The sequence below is a fragment of the Oncorhynchus mykiss genome, chromosome 10, assembly GCF_057628025.1.
Source record: "Oncorhynchus mykiss isolate SJ-2025 chromosome 10, ASM5762802v1, whole genome shotgun sequence".
NCBI lineage: Eukaryota > Metazoa > Chordata > Actinopteri > Salmoniformes > Salmonidae > Oncorhynchus > Oncorhynchus mykiss.
Window position 1 is genome coordinate 33,561,956 of NC_143031.1, and position 25,606 is coordinate 33,587,561.

The following is a 25,606-nucleotide window of genomic DNA, read 5'->3' on the forward strand; positions in this document are numbered from 1 at the left end:
GCATCTGGCCAAGATAAGAAATTACTTAATTGAGGTTGGCTCATCAGCGTAGAATACAGTTCAAGGCCAGATTTAAGCTGACCCAAATCTGACAACAACAAAAGCCAACCTGGTCACCTCAGCCTGGACTGGAGCGACGGACAAGCTGACGTCTGCTGTCCTGCTAATCTTAGATGGCAGGATTAGGGCTATTTTCCCGCCGCGCTGGCCGACCCAAGGGCTTAACCCAATTAAAAAAGGAACGTAGTGTTTGGAAGGGGCAGTAAACATGTAAACAAATGTTTACCATCAATATTGTTTAGTCACTTAGCTAGTGACCTGTGTGTGTCATAACATTGGGTTCAAGAACGAGACCATGGAAAAAATGTCCACAAAGGTGGAAGTACATGAAAATTAACTGGAATTTACTCAAAACAGAACCTAGTCTCGGCTGGTGACACTGTATTTTAGGCTTGACTTTGACCTTAGCTTTAAACCACCAAAATATTTTTATCAACTAGAAAGATGTAATATAGGGTTATAAGGCCCATAAAGTAGAAAGTATAAAAAATGTAAATCTAAGTGTAGGTAGTGGCCCTGTCCTGTCTGCGGATAGGCAGGGTTAGCTGGGACGTTATGAAGGACAGGGCCCTTGACAGCAGCCATGACAGAGCTGAGGTCAAAAAGCCCTGGAATTTCAGTGGCAGCAGCAAGAGAAAGAGTGTGCTGTAGGGCTGGGCAGTAAACTATAAAAAACGATATACAGGTATTCATTCACGGACTGGTTTGGAATTTTACTTTACTTTCTATAATGGTGTTTTAATGTTTGATTTGTTACATTAAATAATTCAGTAAAAACTGAAAAAAATGATGTCAATCATCCATTTTTATCTCTAGTAAGATACTGCTAACAGCTGAGAACTGCTAGCTAACTTCACTGCGGTATAATAAGAACTAGAGACTGTGTCCAATATGTTTGACCATTGTTTTCAACATAATATACTCACGTTCGCATATGCTGATTCATGGACGTCTATATCCGGGTTGCATTCAGTTTACATGACCCAAATTCACATGCACACTACCACCCAAATATATGCCAGACATTGGATGAATATATATTTTTAATATCTTCGGCTGTGAGTGATGGGAAAAAAATGGTCTTCAGCAACAATTATTTGAATAATTCAATAGATGTTATGTGCACGAAGGTGATAACTAAAGTGTGTTATTAGGAATTGTCTAATCTGACTTCTGTATGTGGCCGTCTATGGAAATTGTCTTTCTGGGGAGGGTGTCAGTTAAAACTGCAGTAACGAAGCAAGAGTGTAGGAGCAGTCGAAACCGCGCTTCTATACCACAGCCCTGGCTCCTTGCTAGTGCAAGTCAACAACTTCGGTAGGGAAACCTTGCCAAATAGAGAAGAACTGCAATTGAAGTAAAAAATGCACAGTCAAATAGGACAATAATTATTCTGTCAAGGAATTTTTTTTTGACGAAATAGAGGCACATTAAGACAAATGAAAAGTGTGACCGAAAATAACTTAACATATCAGGACTGCGAAAATAACATCAGGACTGCGATTACTCACCACGAACAGGCAGAATCCTTTTTTTCCTTTAACGAGTCTGACGAGCCTGACGCAAACAATATACTGCTTTCTCGGGAACAGGCCCAGATCCCCGTGATTCGCGTGAAGAGGAGGAGGAGAAAAAGGGTCCGGAGGGTGGGCTGCCTTCTGAGAATTCGTGGGCGATCGAATAAACCCCCACTGCCTTCCATTCTGCTAGCAAACGTGCAATCTTTGGAGAATAAAATCGATGACCTACGCGCATGATTAAACTGCGATCATGACATTCAAAACTGTAATATCTTATGCTTCACGGAGTCGTGACTATCAACATACAGCTGGCTGGTTATACTCTGTACCGGCAGGATAGAACAGTGGCGTCTGGTAAGACAAGGGGCAGCGTACTATGTATTTTTGTAAATAACAGCTGGTGCACGATATCTAAGGACGTCTCTAGCTATAGTATCTCATGATAAGCTGTAGACCACACTATCTACCTAGAGAGTTTTCATCTGTATTTTTCGTAGCTATTTACATACCACTACAGTCAGAGGCTGGCACTAAGACAGCATTGAATGAGCTGTATTCCCCCATAAGAAAAGGCTTACCCAGAGGTGGCGCTCCTAGTAGCCGGGGACTTGAATGCAGGGAAACTTAAATCTGTTTTACCAAATTTCTATCAGCATATTAAATGTGCAACCAGAGGGAAAAAAAACTCTGGACCACCTTCATTTCACACACAGAGATGCATACAAAGCTCTCCCTTGCCCTCCATTTGGCAAATCTGACCATAATTCTATCCTCTTCATTCCTGCTTACAAGCAAAAATGTAAGCAGAAAACACCAATGACTAGATCAATAAAAAAGTGGTCAGATGAAGCAGATGCTAAGCTACAGGACTGTTTTGCTAGCACATACTGGAATATGGCATTGAGGAGTATACCACATCAGTCATTGGCTTCATCAATAAGTGCATCAATGACGTCGTTCCCACAGTGACCGTACGTATATACCCCAACCAGAAGCCATGGATTACAGGCAGCATCCGCACTGAGCTAAAGGCTAGAGCTGCCGCTTTCAACGAGAGGGATTCTAACCAGGAAGCGTATAAAAAATCCCACTATGCCCTCCGACGAACCATCAAACAGGCAAAGTGTCAATACAGGACTAAGATCGAATCGTACTACACCGGCTCTGACGCTCATTCGATGTGGCAGGGCTTGCAAATCATTACAGACTACAAAGGGAGGCACAGCCGCAAGCTGCCCAGTGACACGACCCTACAAAATGAGCTAAACTACTTATTTGCTCGCTTCGAGGCAAATAACACTGATACATGCATGAGAGCACCAGCTGTTCCAGAAGACGGTGTAATCACGCTCTCCGCAGCCGATGTGAGTAAGATTTTTAAACAGGTCAACATTCACAAGGTGTACTGTGAGCATGCACTGACCAACTGGCAAGTGTTTTCACTGACATTTTCAACCTCTCCATGTCCGAGTCTGTAATACCAACATGTTATAAGCAGACCACCATAGTGCCTGTACCTAAAAACACTAAGGTAACCTGCCTAAATGACTACCGACCCATAGCACTCATTTATGTAGCCATGAAGTGCTTTGAGAGGCTGGTCATAGCTCACATCAACATCATTATTCCAGAAACCCTAGACCCACTCCAATTTGCATACCGCCCAAACAGATCCACAGACGATGCAATCTCTACTGCACACTGCCCTTTCCCACCTGGACAAAAGGAACACCTATGTGAGAATGCTATTCATTGACTATAGCTCAGCGTTCAACACCAGAGTGCCCTCAAAGCTCATCAATAAGCTAAGGACCCTGGGACTAAACCCCTCTCTCTGCAACTAGATCCTGGACTTCATGAAAGGTCACCCCAGGTGGTAAGGGTAGGTAACAACACATCCGCCATGCTGATCCTCAACACAGGGGCCCCTCAGGGGTGCGTGCTCAGTCCCCTCCTGTTCTCCCTGCTCACTCATGACTGCACGGCCAGGCACGACTCCAACACCATCATTAAGTTTGCCTATAGGGAGGAGGTCATAGACCTGGCCATGTGGTGCCATTGTCAAATATTCCAGCCACCCTAGTCACAGACTGTTCTCTCTGCTACCTCACGGCAAGCAGTACCTGACCGCCAAGTCTAGGTCCAAGAGGCTTCTAAACAGTTTCTACTCCTAAGCCATAAAGACTCCTGAAAACCTCATAAAATGGCTCCCCAGACTATTTGCACTGTCCCCCTCTTTTACATCGCTGCTACTCTCTGTTTTATCATCTATGCATAGTCACTTTAATAACTCTACCTACATGTACATATTACCTCAACTAACCTGTGCCCCTGCACATTGACTCTGTACCGGTACCCCCCTGTATATAGTCTCGCTATTGTTATTTTACTCCTGGTCTTTAATTACTTGTTACTTTTATTTCTTATTCTTATCCGTATTGTTTTTTAAACTGCATTGTAGGATAGGGGCTCGTAAGTAAGCATCTCACTGTAAGTTGTATTCGGCGCATGTGACTAATACAATTTGATTTGATAGTATGTAAATGATACGTTAGTGCAGGAAATTAAGAAATGAATTAAAATGCTGGAAGTGAATGCTGGAATTCAGCAAATAACTATGCAAATGGCAATCATTGGTCAAGCACAAGAGTAGAGTCTACAAAAGAGGATTTAGATTCCTATGCAATGTTCCATAAATATAACTACTTCACTGTCAGTTTTGTCCAGGTTTGTCCTCCTATTATTTTAGATTTAAATTTGTTATACGTTCCACTTCATGGGCATTATAACCCTGTATTACTTCTTAATTTCCAGTTGATTATAATATTTTGATGGGTTAAAGTCAAGGTCAGAGTCAAGCCTAAAATCCTCTGGCCCTATCACGCAGCCCTAGTGTGCTGTAAATGAGCGTGCATGTTGCACTGTGAACAAATAAATGACCTTAATAAATGGAGCCTGTCCTTTAAGTCTAATCCTTAAAGCCCAGACCCTCCTCTCTGCTTTCAGGAGTAGCACAGGCGATACAGGCGTGTGTATTACTATTACATTATCTCGCCTGTTGTACATATTGAAAATTATCTTACACATCTGTTAACATGTCATCTCATTCCTGGCCCCCAAAAACCTGACCCCTCCCCCATCTCCATGGTGAGACACCAAAGGGCCAATGAGCCGCTCTCCATCGACTCCAGTTACCACGGTGATTGATTATCCATTATCTTTGACAATGTCACGCAATGACATCCAAACGTATTTTAAAGAGATTTTTTCTACAGTGGCCACGGGCAAAAGGCAGGCCAGCTGTAGAGATGAGAGCTTTATCATTCCCCGACCGGTTTCTCTCCTCCTTTCTTATTTCCTCTCCTCCTTCCTTTCTTTCTGCTCTCTTCTTCTCCTCCCTCTCCTCTCTCCTCCCTCCCCTCCCCGCACCTCCCCATCTACTCTCCTCCTCTCCAGAGGCACTAGGAACAGGAAGGTTAGTGACCTTTCAGCCATTTCCTCTGTGAAATTACCAGAAAACTGTTGTGAATACAACCCAATGCAGATGTCAGGGATTAGATATCCAAGACTGACCTTCAATCCCCCTCATTCACGTAGGGCGTCAGATTAATCGCAACATCCCCTAACCCCCCCCCCCCACCCTTCCTAAATGACCTTCATTGTCAGGAATGGTAATCCATTTAACCCATTTAAAATGTTAGAGTCAAAACAAAATAATGAACAAGGGGAAGAGCCACAGGAGCAGGCAGTTAAAGTCAAGGTCATTCATATCGCCAAGGCTTTCCACTTGACGCAACAGCTGGTGTCCATGCAAAGCTCTGGGCGTTAATAAAAAGTGACAATGCAGCCCGAGCGGTGTGTATCACTAACGTCTGACACCAGCCTGGCAGATGTGTTCTCCCTGCATTAAAGTGGAGTCAAGGTTAAAGGAATTGAAAAGGAGAGGCAGTGCCTAAACACCATTATATCATGTAATCTGCAGGCTAGCCTGCTGCACATACTCAACAGGGTACCTCACTTACACATACAGTGTGACCGCCATTTGTAAATTAAATATGGCCAGGCCTTACATGATTAAATAAGACAAAAAAACAAGCTACGAACCTGACCAAATGCAATCGTTCAAACTGAGAATACAAGTGAACTTACACGCGGTAGGAAAGTCTAATGAAAAGCTCTGTCTCACCTTAGCAGAGGTAAACAAGAGCATAAAAGGCCACTGAACAGTGTGAGATCACAACCAAAGAAGAGGGTTAGAGATACTGTAAGTCATTCAGGACCAAGTTACATTGAAAACGCACAAGCACACACAAACTAGGGCACTCTGACCCAATTCTAAGGATGCATTGACCAAACAACTCATGCATAGTGCACAGACTCCCCCATGCCCGCTCGCTCTCTCTCACACATGCGCACACACGCACGTGCGCACACACACAAAAAAGGGATATTAAAATACCACAATGCTGTACCTCATCCACACTCTACTCGCACCATCCTGCTGGAACAGTCATACTCCCCAGTCAGTCTGACACGTGAACATGAACATTGCGTGGTGACCTAACACTAACATCACTGGCTCTGACAAACCAACGTGAACAGAACAGAGTTCCCCAGTTACAGTTCGTAGCCTGTATCAGGCCTTCACGGGAGGAGAGGAAAGGGAGGTTTAACTTCTGTACTCATCAGTACAAAGAGTTCTCGGGGGGAGAACAGAAAAGAATTCATGCACATTGATGAGTCATCTAAGCGATTCAGAGCCTAGCAAAGGGATGAAGAGAGGCGGGATGAAGAGAGGAGGGGAGAGGACAGGGGAGGACACAGCCGAACCCAGATGACCCTGGATGATATCACTTTTCCCCCCTGTGCCCTGGCCTGCATGGGAGCCAGACCTGAAATGGAGTGGCCGCCCCGGGCCCTGAGTCTACAACAGAACAGCTAAGCTTTCAGAATGTTTGTGTCCATAGTAAATATTTGTGCGGCGGTAGAAGACCCACCCAAGGGCTATTTCCTGAGAAGAGAGAGCTGGAGAATTAGTGTGTTGATTAAAACACACACACAAGACATTCCTTTATCTTAATGAGCTGTGGCCACTATCAATCTAGACTAATTCATTCCTATTGGGACTTCATGCTAATCTTATGCTAACATTGTCTATTCAACATACATACTCTTTTTTTTTATCGTCCCCCCAAAGGAACAAGCCATTTTTCATGTGAAGCAGCCTCAGCATGAGGTTGGAGGAACTGGAAGCCATAACAGCTGATTAGTCCAGGGCCATGAAGCCAAAGGACACATCTAGTCATCTAGAAGCCCTTTGAAGGTATTTGAACCAGACCACTCTGGGCTGGCGATCATGATGATGGCTGAGGGAAATAGGCCACTTTCCTATTGAAATCATCTGTCCCTCCCTCTGACAGGCTGCTGCTGCCCAGATCATTGGCTACTAAACCATGTTAAAAAACACTGTCCTTTAATTAACTATTTCCATAATATCCTTGGCTTGTATCCTAAACAGCTTCACTCTCTCTCTCTCTGTGTGTGTGTGAGTCAGCAGGATGGATCTTTATTGGGTTAAAGGAGTAGTCTGCTGATTATAGGATGAGTAATTCTGGGATGCTTTGTGAATAAGATGGCCAACTTGGGACAGAGGACTAAGTGACAGAAAAAGAGGGGACATCTCTGCCTACTCGCCAATCATTTTACCATTCATAATGCCTCCATTGACCTACTTCATCAGGAGTTTTTAAATCATTCTAATGCTTCTGCCCACAGTGAGCTCTGAAAAAGGCATGTGCGGGGAACGATTTGGGTACAATGTGCTATACCAGGACATTTTCTTTAGACTCACTCATCAGAATAGGCTCTGTTTTTCCCCTCTCTTTCTGCTCTTCTCCCTGTTCTGTTTCTTGACATAACTAAGAATACCATCTCATTCAAAGTCACACAATTAAATGAATCTCTTTGATCAATGAAGTGCACTTAACCCACTAAAGGATAAAACGATTAAGTGTAACCTTTTGGGAGAAAATCTCAGGCAGGCAGCACAGTAACAGCACCAATCCTGTTGGCAGGCCAGAAGCCAGCATATGCCAATAAACATCCCAGGACACCTCATCACGATTAGGACTACACCCTCCCCTAGAGCTCCAAGCTTGACCCAGTACTCTGTGTGCTCCAACTCGAGCTGAACCACAGACTCTTTACTGCTATTATACTACAGTGCTTCTGCTAGCTAGTAGCTTCACATCCCTGCATACTGTCCTGACCAGGGTTAAGGATCAATTCTATTTCAATTCGGGAAGTAGATGGGAAATTACAGTTCAAGAATGTGAAAAATCCTAATTGAAAATGAATAGCACAATTCAGCTGTTGAATTGGGAATTTCACAGAATCTCCTGAATTGAAATGGGATTGATCCCAACCCTGGTCCTGAATCAGTCCTAATAATGCCAGTAACTGTCAGTCCTCCATGTTAACCAGGATCACCTTGAAATGTCCTCGTCCTCCTGCTGAGTCCTTCATCTAACTAGATCTGGATTACATGGGCCAGGGTGAAGGGCTGTAGGCCAGAACACCATAAGAACAAGTGCCCCCCCCCCCCCCCCCCAACAATGGCCGCAGTGTCTTAATTGGCTCACACACCGACACACACATACACACGCCCGCATGCACCCACACACACAGTCCAGTAACTAGCAACGAGTAAGCAACCATTGAAGCACTGCAGTTGCAGGACAGCACAATTAAAAATGTGAAGGCTTGTTTGTTTCTTCTGAGCCTTTGAGATCGGGAAGTCACTAGGGATGTGTAAGTAGCAGGACTGTTGTCGTTTCCCGACCATTAGGATAGACAGAAGGGAAAGAACTGAACACCAAACACTGCAACCCACCCACCATGAGGCCTATTACTTTGTATTAATAGAAGAGGATGAGGGAGGAGAAACAGCAGACGAGGCTATGAGGTATTAAATAGGCCTACAGTAGTAATACCAACAGGATGATTCATTCAGTAGCAGTCTGTAGTGAATGCTACACTAAGCAGTGCTCTACACTAGCTAACACAAGTCTTCTCTGATTGCGACGCGAACAGACATGCATCATGCTCCCCTACCTTGTCATCCTTAGCTGTGGAGGCTGATACAGGTAAAGTGCAGTAATCCATTTGCTCTACTGGCAGGAGCACTCCTGCAGAATAATAATCAGACCCTCTACCTCCTCCCCTCCCTCCCTCTGTTCGCCCTCTCTCCTTCCCCTTCCTCACTCACCTTTCTCATAACATGACACCCCCCTGCGCCCCAGATCTGACCAAATGCTAAAGAAGGGTGTCTTCTGCACAGATAGCTGCTGCCATTAATCAAGCCTACGTGCACCGGGCCGTGGGATTAAAGAGCTCTCACACAGCTTGACTCAGGGACTAAATAGCTGAGCCACACACACAAGGCACACACACACAGAAACACCCACTCACCCACTCACACAATGAGGTGAAAATAAAACCTGTAGCAACCCAGAAGTGTCTCACGCTTCAAACACACACAACCACAGACACGTAAACACACAAGGAGGTCAAATTAAAAAGCTGCAGCCGGAGAACACTCTCTCCTTACAAAATAACTCACTCACCGCCCAACCACATTACATTTACACCTTTAAACCATCTCTCTATTTCTCTCTCTTTCTCCCTCTGAACACATTTCACAAATACTGCTGCATGGTGTTGTATTTATTTCAAATGAAGGGGCACAAACTCAGCAACCGTGAATTGACATGAACAATCATTCTAATTCGTTTTCCTTTACAGAGATAGTTTATGAAGGGGTCTCACTCGTTTTCTCTATCTGACTCCACAGTATCGAAGTTCCTCCATTGTCTGTCTCTCTATCTGACTCCACAGTATCAACGTTCCTCCACTGTCTGTCTCTCTATCTGACTCCACAGTATCAACGTTCCTCCACTGTCTGTCTCTCTATCTGACTCCACAGTATCAACGTTCCTCCACTGTCTGTCTCTCTATCTGACTCCACAGTATCAACGTTCCTCCACTGTCTGTCTCTCTATCTGACTCCACAGTATCAACGTTCCTCCACTGTCTGCCTCTCTGACTCCACAGTATCAAAGTTCCTCCACTGTCTGTCTCTCTATCTGACTCCACAGTATCAACTTTCCTCCACTGTCTGTCTCTCTATCTGACTCCACAGTATCAACGTTCCTCCACTGTCTGTCTCTCTATCTGACTCCACAGTATCAACGTTCCTCCACTGTCTGTCTCTCTATCTGACTCCACAGTATCAACGTTCCTCCACTGTCTGTCTCTCTATCTGACTCCACAGTATCAAAGTTCCTCTACTGTCTGTCTGTCTCTCTGTCTAGTCTAGTGTGTCTCTCTGTCTAGTCTAGTGTGTCTGTCTCTCTGTCTAGTCTAGTGTGTCTCTCTGTCTAGTCTAGTGTGTCTCTCTGTCTAGTCTAGTGTGTCTGTCTCTCTGTCTAGTCTAGTGTGTCTGTCTCTCTGTCTAGTCTAGTGTGTCTGTCTCTGTCTGACTCCACAGTATCAAAGTTCCTCTAGTGTGTCGGTCTGTCTGTCTGTCTCTGTCTGACTTCACAGTATCAAAGTTCCTTTAGTCTGTCTGTCTGTCTGCCTGGAGGCAGGAGCAGTGCGTCCTCAGTCCCAGTGCTGTGTGCACACAGAGACAGGCCATCTGTAGAGCACAGATAGGAGAGAGAGAACGCCACCCAATGCATCAGCAGGGATATTTCATTATGTACATAACGAGTGCCATTAATCGCTCTTAACAAGAGGACGCAACCTCACCTTGACAGTCTCACACGCACAGCAGCAGGGGAGGGGTGGAAGGGAATGGGTGGACGGGGGAGGGGGCAGGAGGGAGGGGACAGGCGTAGAAATTAAAATTCAACACACTCAGGGTTCTGGCATCTCCTGTGCTGCTGCCGCCTAACCGACTAATACCCCAGCTGAACAGAGCCGGAAGCCAAGCACACCCATAGTGAAAGAGAGGGGAATAGATAAATATATAAAGGAAATGAACGAGAGAGAGAGAGAGAGAGAGAGAGAGAGGGAGAGAGAGAGAGTAGGTAAATAAATAAATAAAAGAAGGGGAAAATGCTGCAGTGGTCGTGCCAGCGGGGCTCGTGCCCTTGACATAGTGACATGGGGCCACTGTCATGTGACACTCTGTCATCCGCAGCGCGGCCACCTGGCAGAGTCCCCACCTTCCCCCGACCTCATCCTCCGGTGACCCGACGCCGTTCGCTCGGCCCTCCCCGTTCGCTTGGCCCTCCCCGTTTGCTCGGCCCTCCCCCGCAGCAAGGTCGGGCGGGTCACCGTGTCCTCATCTGTAATCCACTGCCATTCGTCAGCAGCCCAGGCTGGAGGAGAGAAGAGAGGCAGCCGCTCCGACGAGTGGAGAATTCCCAATTAGGCAGCCGTCACACATGCACAGACAGACAGACAGACAGACAGACAGACAGACAGACAGACAGACAGACAGCACAGCACAGCAAAGCGGGGGAGAGCAGGGGAGAGAGATAGGGCTGGAGGGAGGCTGCAGGATCAGAGCAAGGTCCACAAACATGGGGATTTGAGTTTGGTAGGGTAGGGGGCAACTACAGGACAGCCATGACTGTTTGTCTACATGTAATGTGAGAAGAGGGAGGCATGGGGCAGGGAGGGTTCTGAACAACTATTTGTGTTTAATGGCGTTTACTATCAAATCACCACCTATCCCATTCCCTCTTACAAACACTGGACATTATCAGAGCTCACTGACAGCCTTTCCACTGGGATTGAGTTTGACATTTCAACCAGTTCCCCCTCTCTGTTTCTCTCTCCCCCCAGGAGATGTGTCAATGACAATGTCTCCTCTCTATCAATAGCCTGCAGATGTGATGACATGATAAAGGAGAGGTAGGAGGAGACTAGTCTAGAAAGAAGAGCAAGTTACCCAAGGCTTTCTCCCTTGGTTGTAAGTTGATCGTAGGTTGTTCTTTATATCCCCAAAAACACCATTTAATGGTAGCTATCGCATAATGTATCCCCACTAAACCATCTTCCTAACAAGCCATGCTAGTGTGTATACACCCATGGAGTGAGGAAAGAAAGTATGAGGAAGACCCAACAGACAGACTGACTGACATAGGACTTTTCTGTGTGTTTTGAAGTACGCCAGATATCAAATTGCTGACAAACAGCCCCTAATGAATAATTTATCATCCTCCCAACACATCTGTTTTGAGTAATGGGAAAAGTAATCAGCAGAAATGATACAGATGACTGCCTGCCAGACAGGAAGCAGCAAGATTTATTCCCTGGCCAATCACCTCTCACCACTGCTCCTTATTGATTGTTGAGTCTAAATGTTTTTCCGCTTAATTAGAAGAAAGAGTTAAAGTGGTTCTATGCCAGTTGGATGGGGAACAGGTGAGTCTGACTGAGAGAGGGGGGTGGGGTTCGGTTGCAGCACAACCGGTTTGCTAGTATGAAAAGTAGCTACGTTTGTTGACCTTTAGTTGAACATCTATAAACCCATTGGCGACTATTCCAATGTTACCAAATACCTTTTCCCCGCTTCTTGTCTAAGTAAGTAGCATTGTTCGAGCCAGAACAGCCCATAGGGCAGGAGCTTATCTCCTGTTTCTGTATAGCTTGATGCAGCTTGATGTACAAGTACACCCCCTGGACAGGACGCTAGTCTATCGCAGGGCCTTAACCCCAATCTCCTTAATGCTGAGTGCCAAGTAGAGAGGCATCGAGTCCCATTTTATGTCTTCGGTATGACTCAACCGGGGATCAAACCTTCCAATCTCAGGGCGGATTTTAACCATAAAGCCACTGAGATGGTTATTTTTGTATAAAGCCCTGCCCAATGTGTCAAAGGTCGCTAAGGCTCAGTTGAACTTTAAATCCAGCTTTGAGGGGTTAGTGTTCAAACGGGTTGCATCACAAGATCTAGGGACATTTATCCAATAAATCCTGTCTGAGATGAAAGTTAAGGTGAGAAAAATCAAGTCCTGTTGATTGACAGAAGTGGTTGGGTTCACAACCTCTGATGGGGAACCTTTTAATTTCCCTCTTGGGCTCCACAGAGCTCATCCTATACACTCCCCACAAGGTAGATTGTTGTACATGTACAGTGCCTTGCGAAAGTATTCGGCCCCCTTGAACTTTGAGACCTTTTGCCACATTTCAGGCTTAAAACATAAAGATATAAAACTGTATTTTTTTGTGAAGAATCAACAACAAGTGGGACACAATCATGAAGTGGAACGACATTTATTGGATATTTCAAACTTTTTTAACAAATCAAAAACTGAAAAATTGGGCGTGCAAAATTATTCAGCCCCTTTACTTTCAGTGCAGCAAACTCTCTCCAGAAGTTCAGTGAGGATCTCTGAATGATCCAATGTTGACCTAAATGACTAATGATGATAAATACAATCCACCTGTGTGTAATCAAGTCTCCGTATAAATGCACCTGCACTGTGATAGTCTCAGAGGTCCGTCAAAAGCGCAGAGAGCATCATGAAGAACAAGGAACACACCAGGCAGGTTCGAGATACTGTTGTGAAGAAGTTTAAAGCCGGATTTGGATACAAAAAAGATTTCCCAAGCTTTAAACATCCCAAGGAGCACTGTGCAAGCGATAATATTGAAATGGAAGGAGTATCAGACCACTGCAAATCTACCAAGACCTGGCCGTCCCTCTAAACTTTCAGCTCATACAAGGAGAAGACTGATCAGAGATGCAGCCAAGAGGCCCATGATCACTCTGGATGAACTGCAGAAATCTACAGCTGAGGTGGGAGACTCTGTCCATAGGACAACAATCAGTCGTATATTGCACAAATCTGGCCTTTATGGAAGAGTGGCAAGAAGAAAGCCATTTCTTAAAGATATCCATAAAAAGTGTTGTTTAAAGTTTGCCACAAGCCACCTGGGAGACACACCAAACATGTGGAAGAAGGTGCTCTGGTCAGATGAAACCAAAATTGAACTTTTTGGTAACAATGCAAAACGTTATGTTTGGCGTAAAAGAAACACAGCTCATCACCCTGAACACAACATCCCCACTGTCAAACATGGTGGTGGCAGCATCATGGTTTGGGCCTGCTTTTCTTCAGCAGGGACAGGGAAGATGGTTAAAATTGATGGGAAGATGGATGGAGCCAAATACAGGACCATTCTGGAAGAAAACCTGATGGAGTCTGCAAAAGACCTGAGACTGGGACGGAGATTTGTCTTCCAACAAGACAATGATCCAAAACATAAAGCAAAATCTACAATGGAATGGTTCAAAAATAAACATATCCAGGTGTTAGAATGGCCAAGTCAAAGTCCAGACCTGAATCCAATCGAGAATCTGTGGAAAGAACTGAAAACTGCTGTTCACAAATGCTCTCCATCCAACCTCACTGAGCTCGAGCTGTTTTGCAAGGAGGAATGGGAAAAAATGTCAGTCTCTCAATGTGCAAAACTGATAGAGACATACCCCAAGCGACTTACAGCTGTAATCGCAGCAAAAGGTGGCGCTACAAAGTATTAACTTAAGGGGGCTGAATAATTTTGCACGCCCAATTTTTCAGTTTTTGATTTGTTAAAAAAGTTTGAAATATCCAATAAATGTCGTTCCACTTCATGATTGTGTCCCACTTGTTGTTGATTCTTCACAAAAAAATACAGTTTTATATCTTTATGTTTGAAGCCTGAAATGTGGCAAAAGGTCGCAAAGTTCAAGGGGGCCGAATACTTTCGCAAGGCATTGTAAGAGTTGATTCTGTCCAGGTAGGCAAGGTTAATTTACTCTGTTTTTGTATAATGCTTCTTAATAATGGAGCTGCTTTAAAGAGAAAGAGCCTAGTCTTACTTCAGAAAAACATCAAGGTTTTTTCCCGCTTCTTTTGAAGAAAGAATAGGAACCCTGTTGAAGCAGGGATAGGCACCCTGTCTTGTCAGCAGCTTCAGTCTGTACAGAGTGCAATGGATGGGTTATCTCTTCAACAATCTGACTCCTACCAGCCATAAAAAAGTTAACAGATGAGGATTTGAGGCCAACGCTGCTGGACGCGTCTCATTAAATAACTTACTTTCCTATCCCTCCCTCACCTGATTTATCACACTAACATGGCTCTGTCTGTGTGTGTGGCTGGCAACAACAACAGTTGGATAAGTAGTCATCCAAGAATCTCTGGGCTCCGAGAGAAAAATACACTAATTACAGCCCTTAAAACGCCCCGTGACCAACAAGGTTCACACCTGGGTCTCCTGTAGTGTATGCCAGAAGAGTGTATTAGGCCGTCAAGTCAACACCTTGGTTAATGACTCAGGGTGCCAATGCAACTGTTCAGGTCTCAGGCAAGGCTACTCATGGTGACCAAACCACCTCAGTCACACCCCAACCAAATCCACTCTAGACCCAAATGTTGGGATGTTAACTCAATGGAAAGATGGAGGGAGTTTATTTACTTTATTTGATTGAATATTTAAAACATACAATATACTAGAAGTGAAGCTGCTCAACAACTACATCACATTAGTCATCTAACAGACTCCCATCCAGAGCGACACACAGTAGCAACCAGGGTCAATGCCCGGCTCAAGGGCACGTCGTCAGATCTCCCACAAGGTCAAAAACAGGGACCGGAACCAGCGATCCATCAGCCACCGGCCCAAGCTTCCAACCACCAGGCCACCAGCCCCCCAAGATCCCCCCATGGTTACCCAAGAGCTGCCCCTCAAACATCTGAGACCCCCCCCCCCCCTGCCCCAAAAAATAATAATAATTCCATTCCCCACCCCCAAGCCCTCGTCCCCAATGCACCAACAACCAACACAATTAACAAAAGAGAAAAAAGAGAAAGACAATAACAAAAAACAATAATGCAAAAAGAAAAGGAGATCAATGACAACAAAAATCATAACAGCAAGGCCAACTGAATATGCTTGAGTGCATGTATGGCACTATTTACATGTGTGTGTGTCTGTGTATGTGCACATGTGTGCATTTGAATGAGAGTGTGTGTATATGCATGTGTACAAACACCTGCACGGCATCAGCCTCAGACAAACAGGCATTAGCTGTAAAAACATTGCCCCTCAGTGTCATTCAAACATACTTTTTAATATGTTTCTTTTTACAATATTTTTTAAACTTTAATCTTTGACCATCATTTTACCCAGCAACTCAACTCCAACTTCGTCTCCAATTCCACATCCCAACCCTCAGCTTCCCTCAGCTCATCCCACCTATCTCTGCTGGCCAACCTCTTCAAATTTCTACTCACCATATATCAACTATGTTGTGATGTTTAACATACAATTTCAATGTATCTAATCGAATAGAACCCACAGATTGCGAGTTGAAGACAAATGCATTTACTAAGATTATAGGTATATTAGTAATTGACTGACGCGGGCTCTCCAGATCTCCCAACAGTACTATTTCTAGGGTCCATTTTAGATCAATGACAGGCTACCTGAGGGCAATACCAAAATAAATGGTCTATTGATTCTGTATCCTCACAACAAAATCTGTAGAGCTGCCATGATTGTATGCCCCAAATATTCAACATTTGTTTGGTGGCAAGAATTCTATATAATAATTCTAGCTGAAAAGTCTTAAATCTTGCGTTGTTTTTTACATCAACTCATACACCCTGTACCATGGAATCGGTACATCAAACATTTCTTCCCAACTACGGCACAGCTGTCAACATCCTGGTCCTCAAATGAAACTGGCATACTTTCCTATTTATGCTATTTTTATTCCTCTGCCAGTTTTGATCCTTTATATTGATTGTGCAGATAGATCAGTTCCCTACCTCCTCCCGCTGCCACCTGCCTCCTCCATTTTTGGGGTAATGCTGTAATCAGTTGGTTGTCATTTTGGATTGAGCAGACCTTCCCATACAATTCTGATAACTCCATGAAATACATAACTCTACCATTCCAATTTACAATATCATTTAAAATCAAAATACCCTTTTCAAACAAACTTTCCCATAAATGCAGGTATTTTATCAACCAGCACATTTGAGTTCAGCCATAATATTTGTTCTATCTTTTCAGGGGGGGGAATTTGAAATTGCAGTCAGCTTGTTAGAAAAAGAGTTTCATTTTCAATTAATCGAAAATGAGACATGGCAATCTGCATAAAGGCAAAAATATTTTTTTTTAACAATGGATGGGCTTTTCTTAGCAATCTACTTGAGAACCATTTAGGGTTCATGTAAAACTTTTGAATAAGTGAAGCTTTTAGAGAGAGGTTTAGTGCTTTTATATTTAATCATCTCAATCCACCCAATTCATATTCATTATATACTGTAGACAGGCACGCTTTATCTTGTCTGGTTTAGCATCCCAGATAAAGTGAAATATGTTTTGCTCATATGATTTGAAAAACAAATATTCGGGAGTAGGCAGCGCCATAAGTAAGTGAGTAAACTGAGATATAACTAAGGAGTTAATCAGGGCAATTTTTCCATAAATAGACCGGTATTTACCTCTCCATGGTTGCAGGATCTTGTCTATTTTTACAAGTTTTCTAGTGAAATTCATTGTGGAGAGCTCATTTATATATTTTGTGATATGAATACCAAGTATGTCTACTTCACTGTCAGACCATTTTATAGGTAAACTGCAGGGTAATGTAAAAGTTGCATTTTTTAAAGAGCCAATACGTAATATTGTACACTATCATAATTAGGTTTTAGTCCAGAGTCCAGAAAAGTTATCTAGATCTTCAATAAGACATTGCAGGGATCTGGCTTGCGGACTTAATATAAAACTTGAGTCATCGGCATACCTGGAAACCTTTCTTTTTAAGCCTTGTACTTATAATCCTCTAATGTTGTTATTTGATCAGATTTTAATAGCTAGCATTTCGATGGCCATAACGAATACATATGGTGACAGCAGACAGCCTTGTTTTACTCCTCTTGACAATTCAAAACTCTCTGAGAAGTAGCCGCTATTTACCATTTTACACCTGGGATTGCTATACATTACTTTTACCCATTTTAAAAGAAAATCACTAAAATTGAAAAAAATCTAAGCATTTATTTTCGATGTTTCATGATGTTCTATTATTTATAGTAGTTGTCGTATATTATCTCCAATGTATCGTCTATGTAACAAACCTGTCTGATCAGTATGAACAATACCTGGTAAAACCCTTTTAATTCTGAGTGCTATGCATTTCGCTAGTATTTTTGCATCACAACATTGAAGTGTAAGAGTTTTTAAGATAGACTGGATCTTTGTATTTGCCATCTGGGTCTTGTTTTAATAATAGTGAAATCAGACCTTACCGCTGAGTACCTGACAGACTACAATTTCTATGGGAGTTGTTAAAACAAGTTAACAATGGATCTTTGAGTATAGCAAAAAAGGCTTGATATACCTCTACCGGTATGCCATCAAGCCCTGGGGTTTTTCCAGACTGAAAGGATTTTTAATAGCCTCAAAAAGTTATTCCTCTGTAATTTGGCCTTAGCACTGATCTTTCTGTAAATGTGTTAATTTTCCATTTTTTTAATTATTAGGGAAGAATACCTTACAGTAATCGTCATTCAGTGGGTGAAGATGAGATGGAAAAGAGAACATCTGCTTAAAATATTTAGTTTCCTCTAATATCATTTGGAGAATCATAGATGACTCTGTCTTCAGTAACGAGTTTCTGCAACTAATTTTTGTTAGCGTTCCTGTGTGAGATTCAGGAAGAATTTTGTGCATTTTTCTCTATATTCCATCCAGATTGTTATATTTTTGTAATAGATTACATTAGATTGTTCTTGAATAAGTTCCTCCAGGTCTTTTTGTTTTTCCTCTAACTTATTTTGTATCTCTGTAGTATTGTTTTCATTGCTATCTACCTGTACTATTAGTTCATGTATTTCCCTTGTTAGGAGTTTAAGGTTGTTTTTCATTGTGTGGGTGGCTGGGTAAGTGATGATTTTCTGTGCCCCCCCCATTTGCTGTCACACCTCCCCCTTCCTGTTTAATGTCACAGGGCTGGCTCATATGACCTTGAGAGGCATTGTTGGCACGGCGAGAGATCTGCCACGGCCTCGCCTGAGGGCGTCCTTGAACTGGATCTGCAAGACCAAAAAAACTTCTCACTGCAGCCTGATAAACATCTCAGATCTCCTCCGTCCCTCTCTCTTCCCTCCCTCTCTCCCCAGCTCTTTTTTATTCAATCTGTGCTGCTCTTATCTGTCCCCCCGAGGGGAAGATAGTTATCAGGATGCTGTATCTTTAACCTCCCTATCGGACCAAGATAGAGACAGAATTTCAAAATGTCTGACTGGCTTGGTCATGTGGATGTATTTTTAATCCTCCCTCCACCTCCTCCTCATTCTTCTGGCTGGAGCACCCATGTAATTTCAGAAGAGGTGTTTTTAGAAAACACCTGTGTGTGTGTGTGTGTGTGTGTGTGTGTGTGTGTGTGCGCGCGCGTGTGTGTGTGTGCGCGCGCGCGTGTGTGTGTGTGTGTGTGTGTGTGTGTGTGTGTGTGTGTGTGTGTGTGTGTGTGTGTGTGTGTGTGTGTGTGTGTGTGTAGTGAGATGGCTGGCTGGCTGGCTAGCTGACCCACAACAAAGCAGCAGTCCACTTGAGGTGTTATTTACATACCAGGAAATCACAGACTGTTTTCCCGTCTTCTCTTCCAGGCTTTTGGCACAAAGGGCTCTGTACTGGAGCTCCAAACATGCCATTTGTCTTTATTTAAGAGATCTGACAGCCTTGTGTTGAATCACTCACTTAGAAAGGGGAGGAGCCTCTTAACATTTAGAATTTTAACCAATAGGAGTAGGTTTTAACAGGCTGCTCATGGTGACTGAAAGGAATGCTAGGTCATGGTGAAAATATGTGACATGTACATGGGTAAACAACACCATGCTTCACTGTACAAAGTCCTTCTCTCATTCTGTACTGTCATACTAGCCAATCATTACTTCTACTTTCACCTGAGCTTGGAACTCAACATAAGCCACAGTAAAGCACACAGATGCTTTTATCAACATGCAAATAAATAGTGCAGAGCATCGCTCCCTTTCAACATGATGCAAGAGCAGGTCAACCAGCTAATATTTACACTGCACCAAGAGACTGCTGGTTCAATATATGAACTGAAAGGAAATGCAGTGTTCTTTTAGCCTTTAATGCAAATACGACTTCCAGGAATCATGGTAGTGACTGTGTGTGTATCAGTGTGTATCAGTGTGTGTCAGTGTTTGTGTTGAAGAGCAGCAGAACGAGGCCTAGCCCTTCTCCTCACCACTGGCCCAGCCTCTTCCCCTGCAGCTCCCTTCATGCCTGACCTTTCATGACTGTAATGTTATCACATGTCCTATGCAGGCAGGGCTGCTGGAAACCATCTGCTAGCAGCGCCATGGCGGCCAGGCCCCTTCCCTAAAACACTGCTCTGGTACTGGCCGGAGAGACCGGGTCTGGCCCTGTTCTGGATCTAACTGGTTTACTGCTCAGCATGTCTCACCTTCACACACATATACACACACACAAATATAGAAACACACACAGACTAGGGCTGGACGAAATGGTCAAAATATCATTTCACAATATTTTCCAAACTTTGGACAGTATGACGGTATTTGATGTTTTTAAATAATAAAAGTTATACATTGGCTTTATGAGTTGAGCATGACCCTAGTACATACATTTTAAGTGATTTCAATAGGGCTTTCTCCATTCTGATGGTTTTATATTGTTCAATCAAACTTCAACTAAAAGATGATTTCCACACTGGGCGGCATGATATTTGCAAAACATCTAGGACTTATTTTTAAATGAACAGTACAGTTAAAAACTAGATTTCCTGTTGTCTTAATAATATTTCCACACTATGAGGTTGAAATAACACTCTGAAATCGTGAAAATAATGATAATTTTTGTGTAAGAGCTGTATTTATTATGTTTTAAAGCCTGGAATTTCAGCCTGTTCTGGTGAGATGGAACTTTTGGCTCAAATTATGATGTCACAATGTGATCTGATTACAATAGACCAATGACTGGTCATCTGGGTGGGCTCTAGACCCAGGCTGGTCACTAGAAATAGACGTGATTTAGGACATTTGACAAGGTCTTGAGAACATTGATATATGCCTTCCTTGGGGCTCACAAAAAAATTAAAACAATCACCCAGCGCGAACCCATGAGAATCTGAGCCAGAGCGTGCTGCTTAGACTACATGCTGCTTAGACTACTATTTTCTACAATGTAGAAAATAGCAAAAATAAAGAAAACCCCTTTGAATGAATAGGCCTTCTAAAACTTTTGACTTGTAGTGTACGTGGTATACAGTATGTTAGTATGGGTATTCGAACACAGCTTATGAGATCTTGTTGCTAGAGCTGGACCATCCTATCAGACAATCAGGGTTGTGTATGTAAATATATTTACATTTGTTTTTAAATGCACACATGATCAGACTGAGCCAAAGGAGGCTCAGGGAAATACATGATAAAAACATATTTTGGTGTTATTTTCATTATTTTCATCATTTCATTTTCATTCATTAACACACACAGTGATTTATTAGATAAACAGTGATGCTTTAAAAAATACAATTACAAAGACTGCAGGGGGGCTTTAACCAAATATTGCAATTGCGATTTGACTATAGTTAGAATGTAATAGTGGGCACTTTGAAAACAGTGTTGTTTGACATGACAACTAAATGTAAAAGCCAGGGTGGCGTTCATAGAATTAGGAATTTAAATACTAATAGGATCTCTATGGAGGCATTATTGTGACATGGTGGTTAGTGGTTCCCAGGGGAGTGGGAACCTATAATCTTTGGCTGCATTAAATGTTTTCTTTGACTTCATGTAGCTAACATATTCATGCTTTGCCAATTCCTCTCTGATTTAGAAGATACTGTTGCACAAACAACATGCTGATTTCAACCTCATTGTCATTATCTCCAGCACAGTACCAGTGTCTACATATGTGAAAACGGCACATTTCTATGTTTTGTAAAAAAAAACAAATATGAATTTAAAAAGTTCTACCCGATGAAATCATCAAAAGTTTCAACATTTTAAAAACACTATGAGATTCGTGGTAACGTGGGGAGCATGAAAATACCCTCCCTAAAAGTTGTTTCGCTTTGAAAATCACAGTGTTTTTCATTTTTAATCCTACCCTGTGATGTCTTAGAGAAGCAGAGACATCACAAATCTCAGAGAATTTTTTAGGACCATTTTATGTATTTTTCTAACCAAAGATAATAGAAACACTGTTTTCACAGACGCTGGTTTGGTGCTGGTTTGGTGCTGGAGATATGACTATGAGGTTGAAAAGCGGTGGAATTGAACTTTAAACACTGTTAAACAGTTAAAATAAACAGTGTGAAACAAGCACTACTACTATATTCATCACAACACTTTAATACGAGATGCTCCTCAGACCTGGTGGCCAGCCTACTATAGATCCCCTGTGGAGGACCAGACTAAAAGCAGACTACCTATCCTCCACAATGCCTAAAATATTAATTACAAGCAGACCTGTTCCACATAGTGAAATATGAGTGAGAGCTGCTGGACTGTCTGAATATTGAATTGGTCCAAAAACCCAATAAATGGATAAGCCCTGATTTCAAGTTCCAAGGTCCCAGCTCAGCTCAGCTCCCTACAAAGTCAGACAATTATTTTGCCTGGGCTTTTTGGAGACATAAAAGATGCCAAGTAAATTAATAACAGTGTGTTGATATCAATACCAATAAGACCTATAGTGAATGTAGCACATATTTTACACGGTTTAAATGGGGATATGACAGGAATCAGTATGGGCTGGAATTGCTAACATGTCAATCTCACATAACATTAAGGGCCTTCTTAATTAAGCCACTCAATATAGAAATGGAGATGGGGGGATTGCCTTGGATGTAAGATGATGACATCAGATGAAAGCTTACACACTACCTGTCTGTGTACATACTGTAGATACTGTAAATTCCATCATGATTCGTCACCAGCCAATTAGGAAACTGAGTGCATTCTTGCAATTAGGTCATTGCAGCAAGCCATGACACCCACCACCTCAGATTGTTCTGAAAATCGTTTCTGTAGTTAGAAAGAGATAATATTATTTTCTTTAAATTCAATGTGATCTCTGAGAAGTTAATTGATTGCACAGAAATGGGCCATTTTCATTTGTAGAACTCATATAATATTCAAAAAATATAGTACCTAACATCCAATTTGGACCAAACTTTTTTGTTTTCTAAAAATGAGTAAGAAATTAAGTGGTCAAAAGCCATCCACGGACCCTCCACACTCCACCTCAATCCCACCCCAACAACGAGTATATAGTATCAGTTCTCTATGTTTGACATGTAAACACAGCAAAAACACTGTCTTTCAAAGATCATTCGTAAAAATCCAAATAACTTCATAGACCTTCATTGTAAAGGGTTTAAACCCTGCTTCCCATGCTTGTTCAATGAACCATAAACAATTAACCTGTGGAACTGTCGTTAAGACACTAACAGCTTACAGATGGTAGGCAATTAAGGTCACAGTTATGAAAACTTAGGACACTAAAGAGGCCTTTCTACTGACTCTGAAAAACACCAAAAGAAAGATGCCCAGGGTCCCCGCTCATCTGCGTGAACGTACCTTATGCATGCTGCAAGGAGGCATGAGGACTGCAGATGTGGCCAGGGCCATAAATTGCAATGTCCGTACTGTGAGACGCCTAATACAGCGCTACAGGGAGACAGGATGGACAGCTGATCACAGACCACGTGTAACAACACCTTCACAGGATCGGTACAGCCGAACTTCACACCTGCGGGACAGGTTCAGGATGGCAACAACAACTTACACCAGGAATGCACAATCCCTCCATCAGTGCTCAGACTGTCCGCAATAGACTGAGAGAGGCTGTACTGAGGACTTGTAGGCCTGTTGTAAGGCAGGTCCTTACCAGACATCACCGGCAACTACGTCGCCTATGGGCACAAACCCACCGTTGCTGGACCAGACAGGACTGGCAAAAAGTGCTCTTCACTGACGAGTCAGTGGTTTCGCGTGATTCGCGTTTATCGTCGAAGGAATGAGCGTTACACCGAACCCTGTACTCTGAAGCGGGACTGATTTTGAGGTGGAGGGTCTGTCATGGTCTGGGGCGGTGTGTCACAGCATCATCGGACTGAGCTTGTCATTCCAGGCAATCTCAACGCTGTGCGTTACAGGGAAGACATCCTCCTCCCTCATGTGGTACCCTTCCTGCAGGCTCATCCTGACATTACCCTCCAGCATGACAATGCCACCAGCCATACTGCTCGTTCTGTGCGTGCTTTCCTGCAAGTCAGGAATGTCAGTGTTCTGCCATAGCCAGCGAAGAGCCCGGATCTCAATCCCATTCAGCATGTCTGGGATCTGTTAGATCGGAGGGTGAGGGCTAGGGCCATTCCCCCCAGAAATGTCCGGGAACTTGCAGGTGCCTTGGTGGAAGAGTGGGATAACATCTCACAGCAAGAACTGGCAAATCTGGTGCAGTCCATGAGGAGGAGATGCACTGCAGTACTTAATGCAGCTGGTGGCCACACTAGATACTGACTGTTATTTTTGATCTTGTCAGTTGTGATTGCAGTAATCAAACGCTATAACTGGAGACGGAGGGGGGAACAGAGGCGCTTATAGGTGGTAGTACTTCACAGACTCCCACTACTGTAGGCCCTCCCTCTGTGTGTGTGTGTGTGTGTGTGTGTGTGTGTGTGTGTGTGTGTGTGTGTGTGTGTGTGTGTGTGTGTGTGTGTGTGTGTGTGTATTTTTCTCTCTGTGTGATGTAGGGCTAAGGAGTGGTGAAGAGAGTTCCTCAGCGCTCAGCTTGGGGCGTATAATCTATGGTTCATTTGCAGCTTTTCTCCTCAGTTTGACAAGCCGTTTACAAAACGGAGCCTCTGCCGCTGACCCAGTTCTGAGTGGCTGCCTCTGCCTGCATCTCGCAACAGCCAGGGCCCTGCCTCCCCATCATGCCTTGCTCTGCTCTGCTCCCTCTTCTACAGTCTAACTGACGATCAATCCGCCACCCTCTGCCTTCATGAACTGTGGGAAAAAATAGGTCGCCCTGACCCACTTTTCTTCCTTTTTTTCTTCTCTCCCTGAGACCGTGCTAGGAGTTCTGCAGCATATGATCAAGGGAGACAGAGAGAAAGAGGGGGGGATAGGGCTGTGGTGGTCATAAAATTGGCGAAATAACAAATAACTGCCGGTCTCACGGTAATTGACCGTTAATTAACATAAACACATTTTCTATCTCCTGGCTTCCACGCATAGCCTACAAGCCACTGATGCAGACCTTTGGAACATCTACATTTTAAAAAGTCTAATAAATCCATGTAACCATCACAATAAATCCATTATTTATTTATTTTAGACAGGTCGAAAGAAACATGATATGAAGAAAATGTAGTCTATTTCAGAAGAACAGAATAGAATACTCTGAGTTGTCCTTATGTCAGGCCCTGATCTGGCTATGCCACATGGCTGTGGGCTACAGTTGTTCATTTTAGCGGATTTTCTCAGAATTACGTGGCATTATTTGATATTATTTTATAGTATGAAGAATACAATTGAACATAGCTGAATAAAATAGAAATTATATTTTCTCCAAACGATTTGAGGGAATGTGCACATGTGGCTATTCTGTGTTGAGTGGTTAACAAAGAAACAGGTACTACTATATGCTTCATTTAGAGTTATTTATGTAACTTTAGTTGAGATACAAATGTTGGGCTATATGTTTTGATTTTTAATATATTTTAAGGCTGCATGAGATGCCACTCTAATGGTGATTTGAAAAAAAGTTGCATGAAAGGCATGAGCTCTGCTTTGTTTTTTTTGCACAGGCTGTACACACTTTATCAGTCTCTCACTCACAATTTGACAAGCACTTAATAATGCCTCAAATTTCCCGGCTGCATCCCCTTTTTGTGGCCATAATGCCCCCTAAAAAATCCATGCCTTTTGCGGCCAGTGGCCGTTGTG

At 43.1% G+C, this 25,606-nt stretch overlaps 1 protein-coding gene across 3 annotated transcripts in view; it reads right to left on the reverse strand.

The window, feature by feature from the left end:
* LOC110533676 (nuclear receptor-interacting protein 1) overlaps positions 1-25,606 on the reverse strand; it is a 57,493-nt gene that overhangs the window by 8,715 nt on the left and 23,172 nt on the right. Inside the window, exon 1 of one of the 3 annotated variants that reach the window (XM_090186388.1) lies at positions 1,572-3,428. The exons of the other annotated variants lie outside the window; for them this stretch is intronic. The gene's annotated coding sequence lies outside the window, so the exon portion shown is untranslated. Of the gene's footprint in view, positions 1-1,571; positions 3,429-25,606 lie in introns of those variants that run through there. 3 annotated transcript variants of the gene reach the window in all.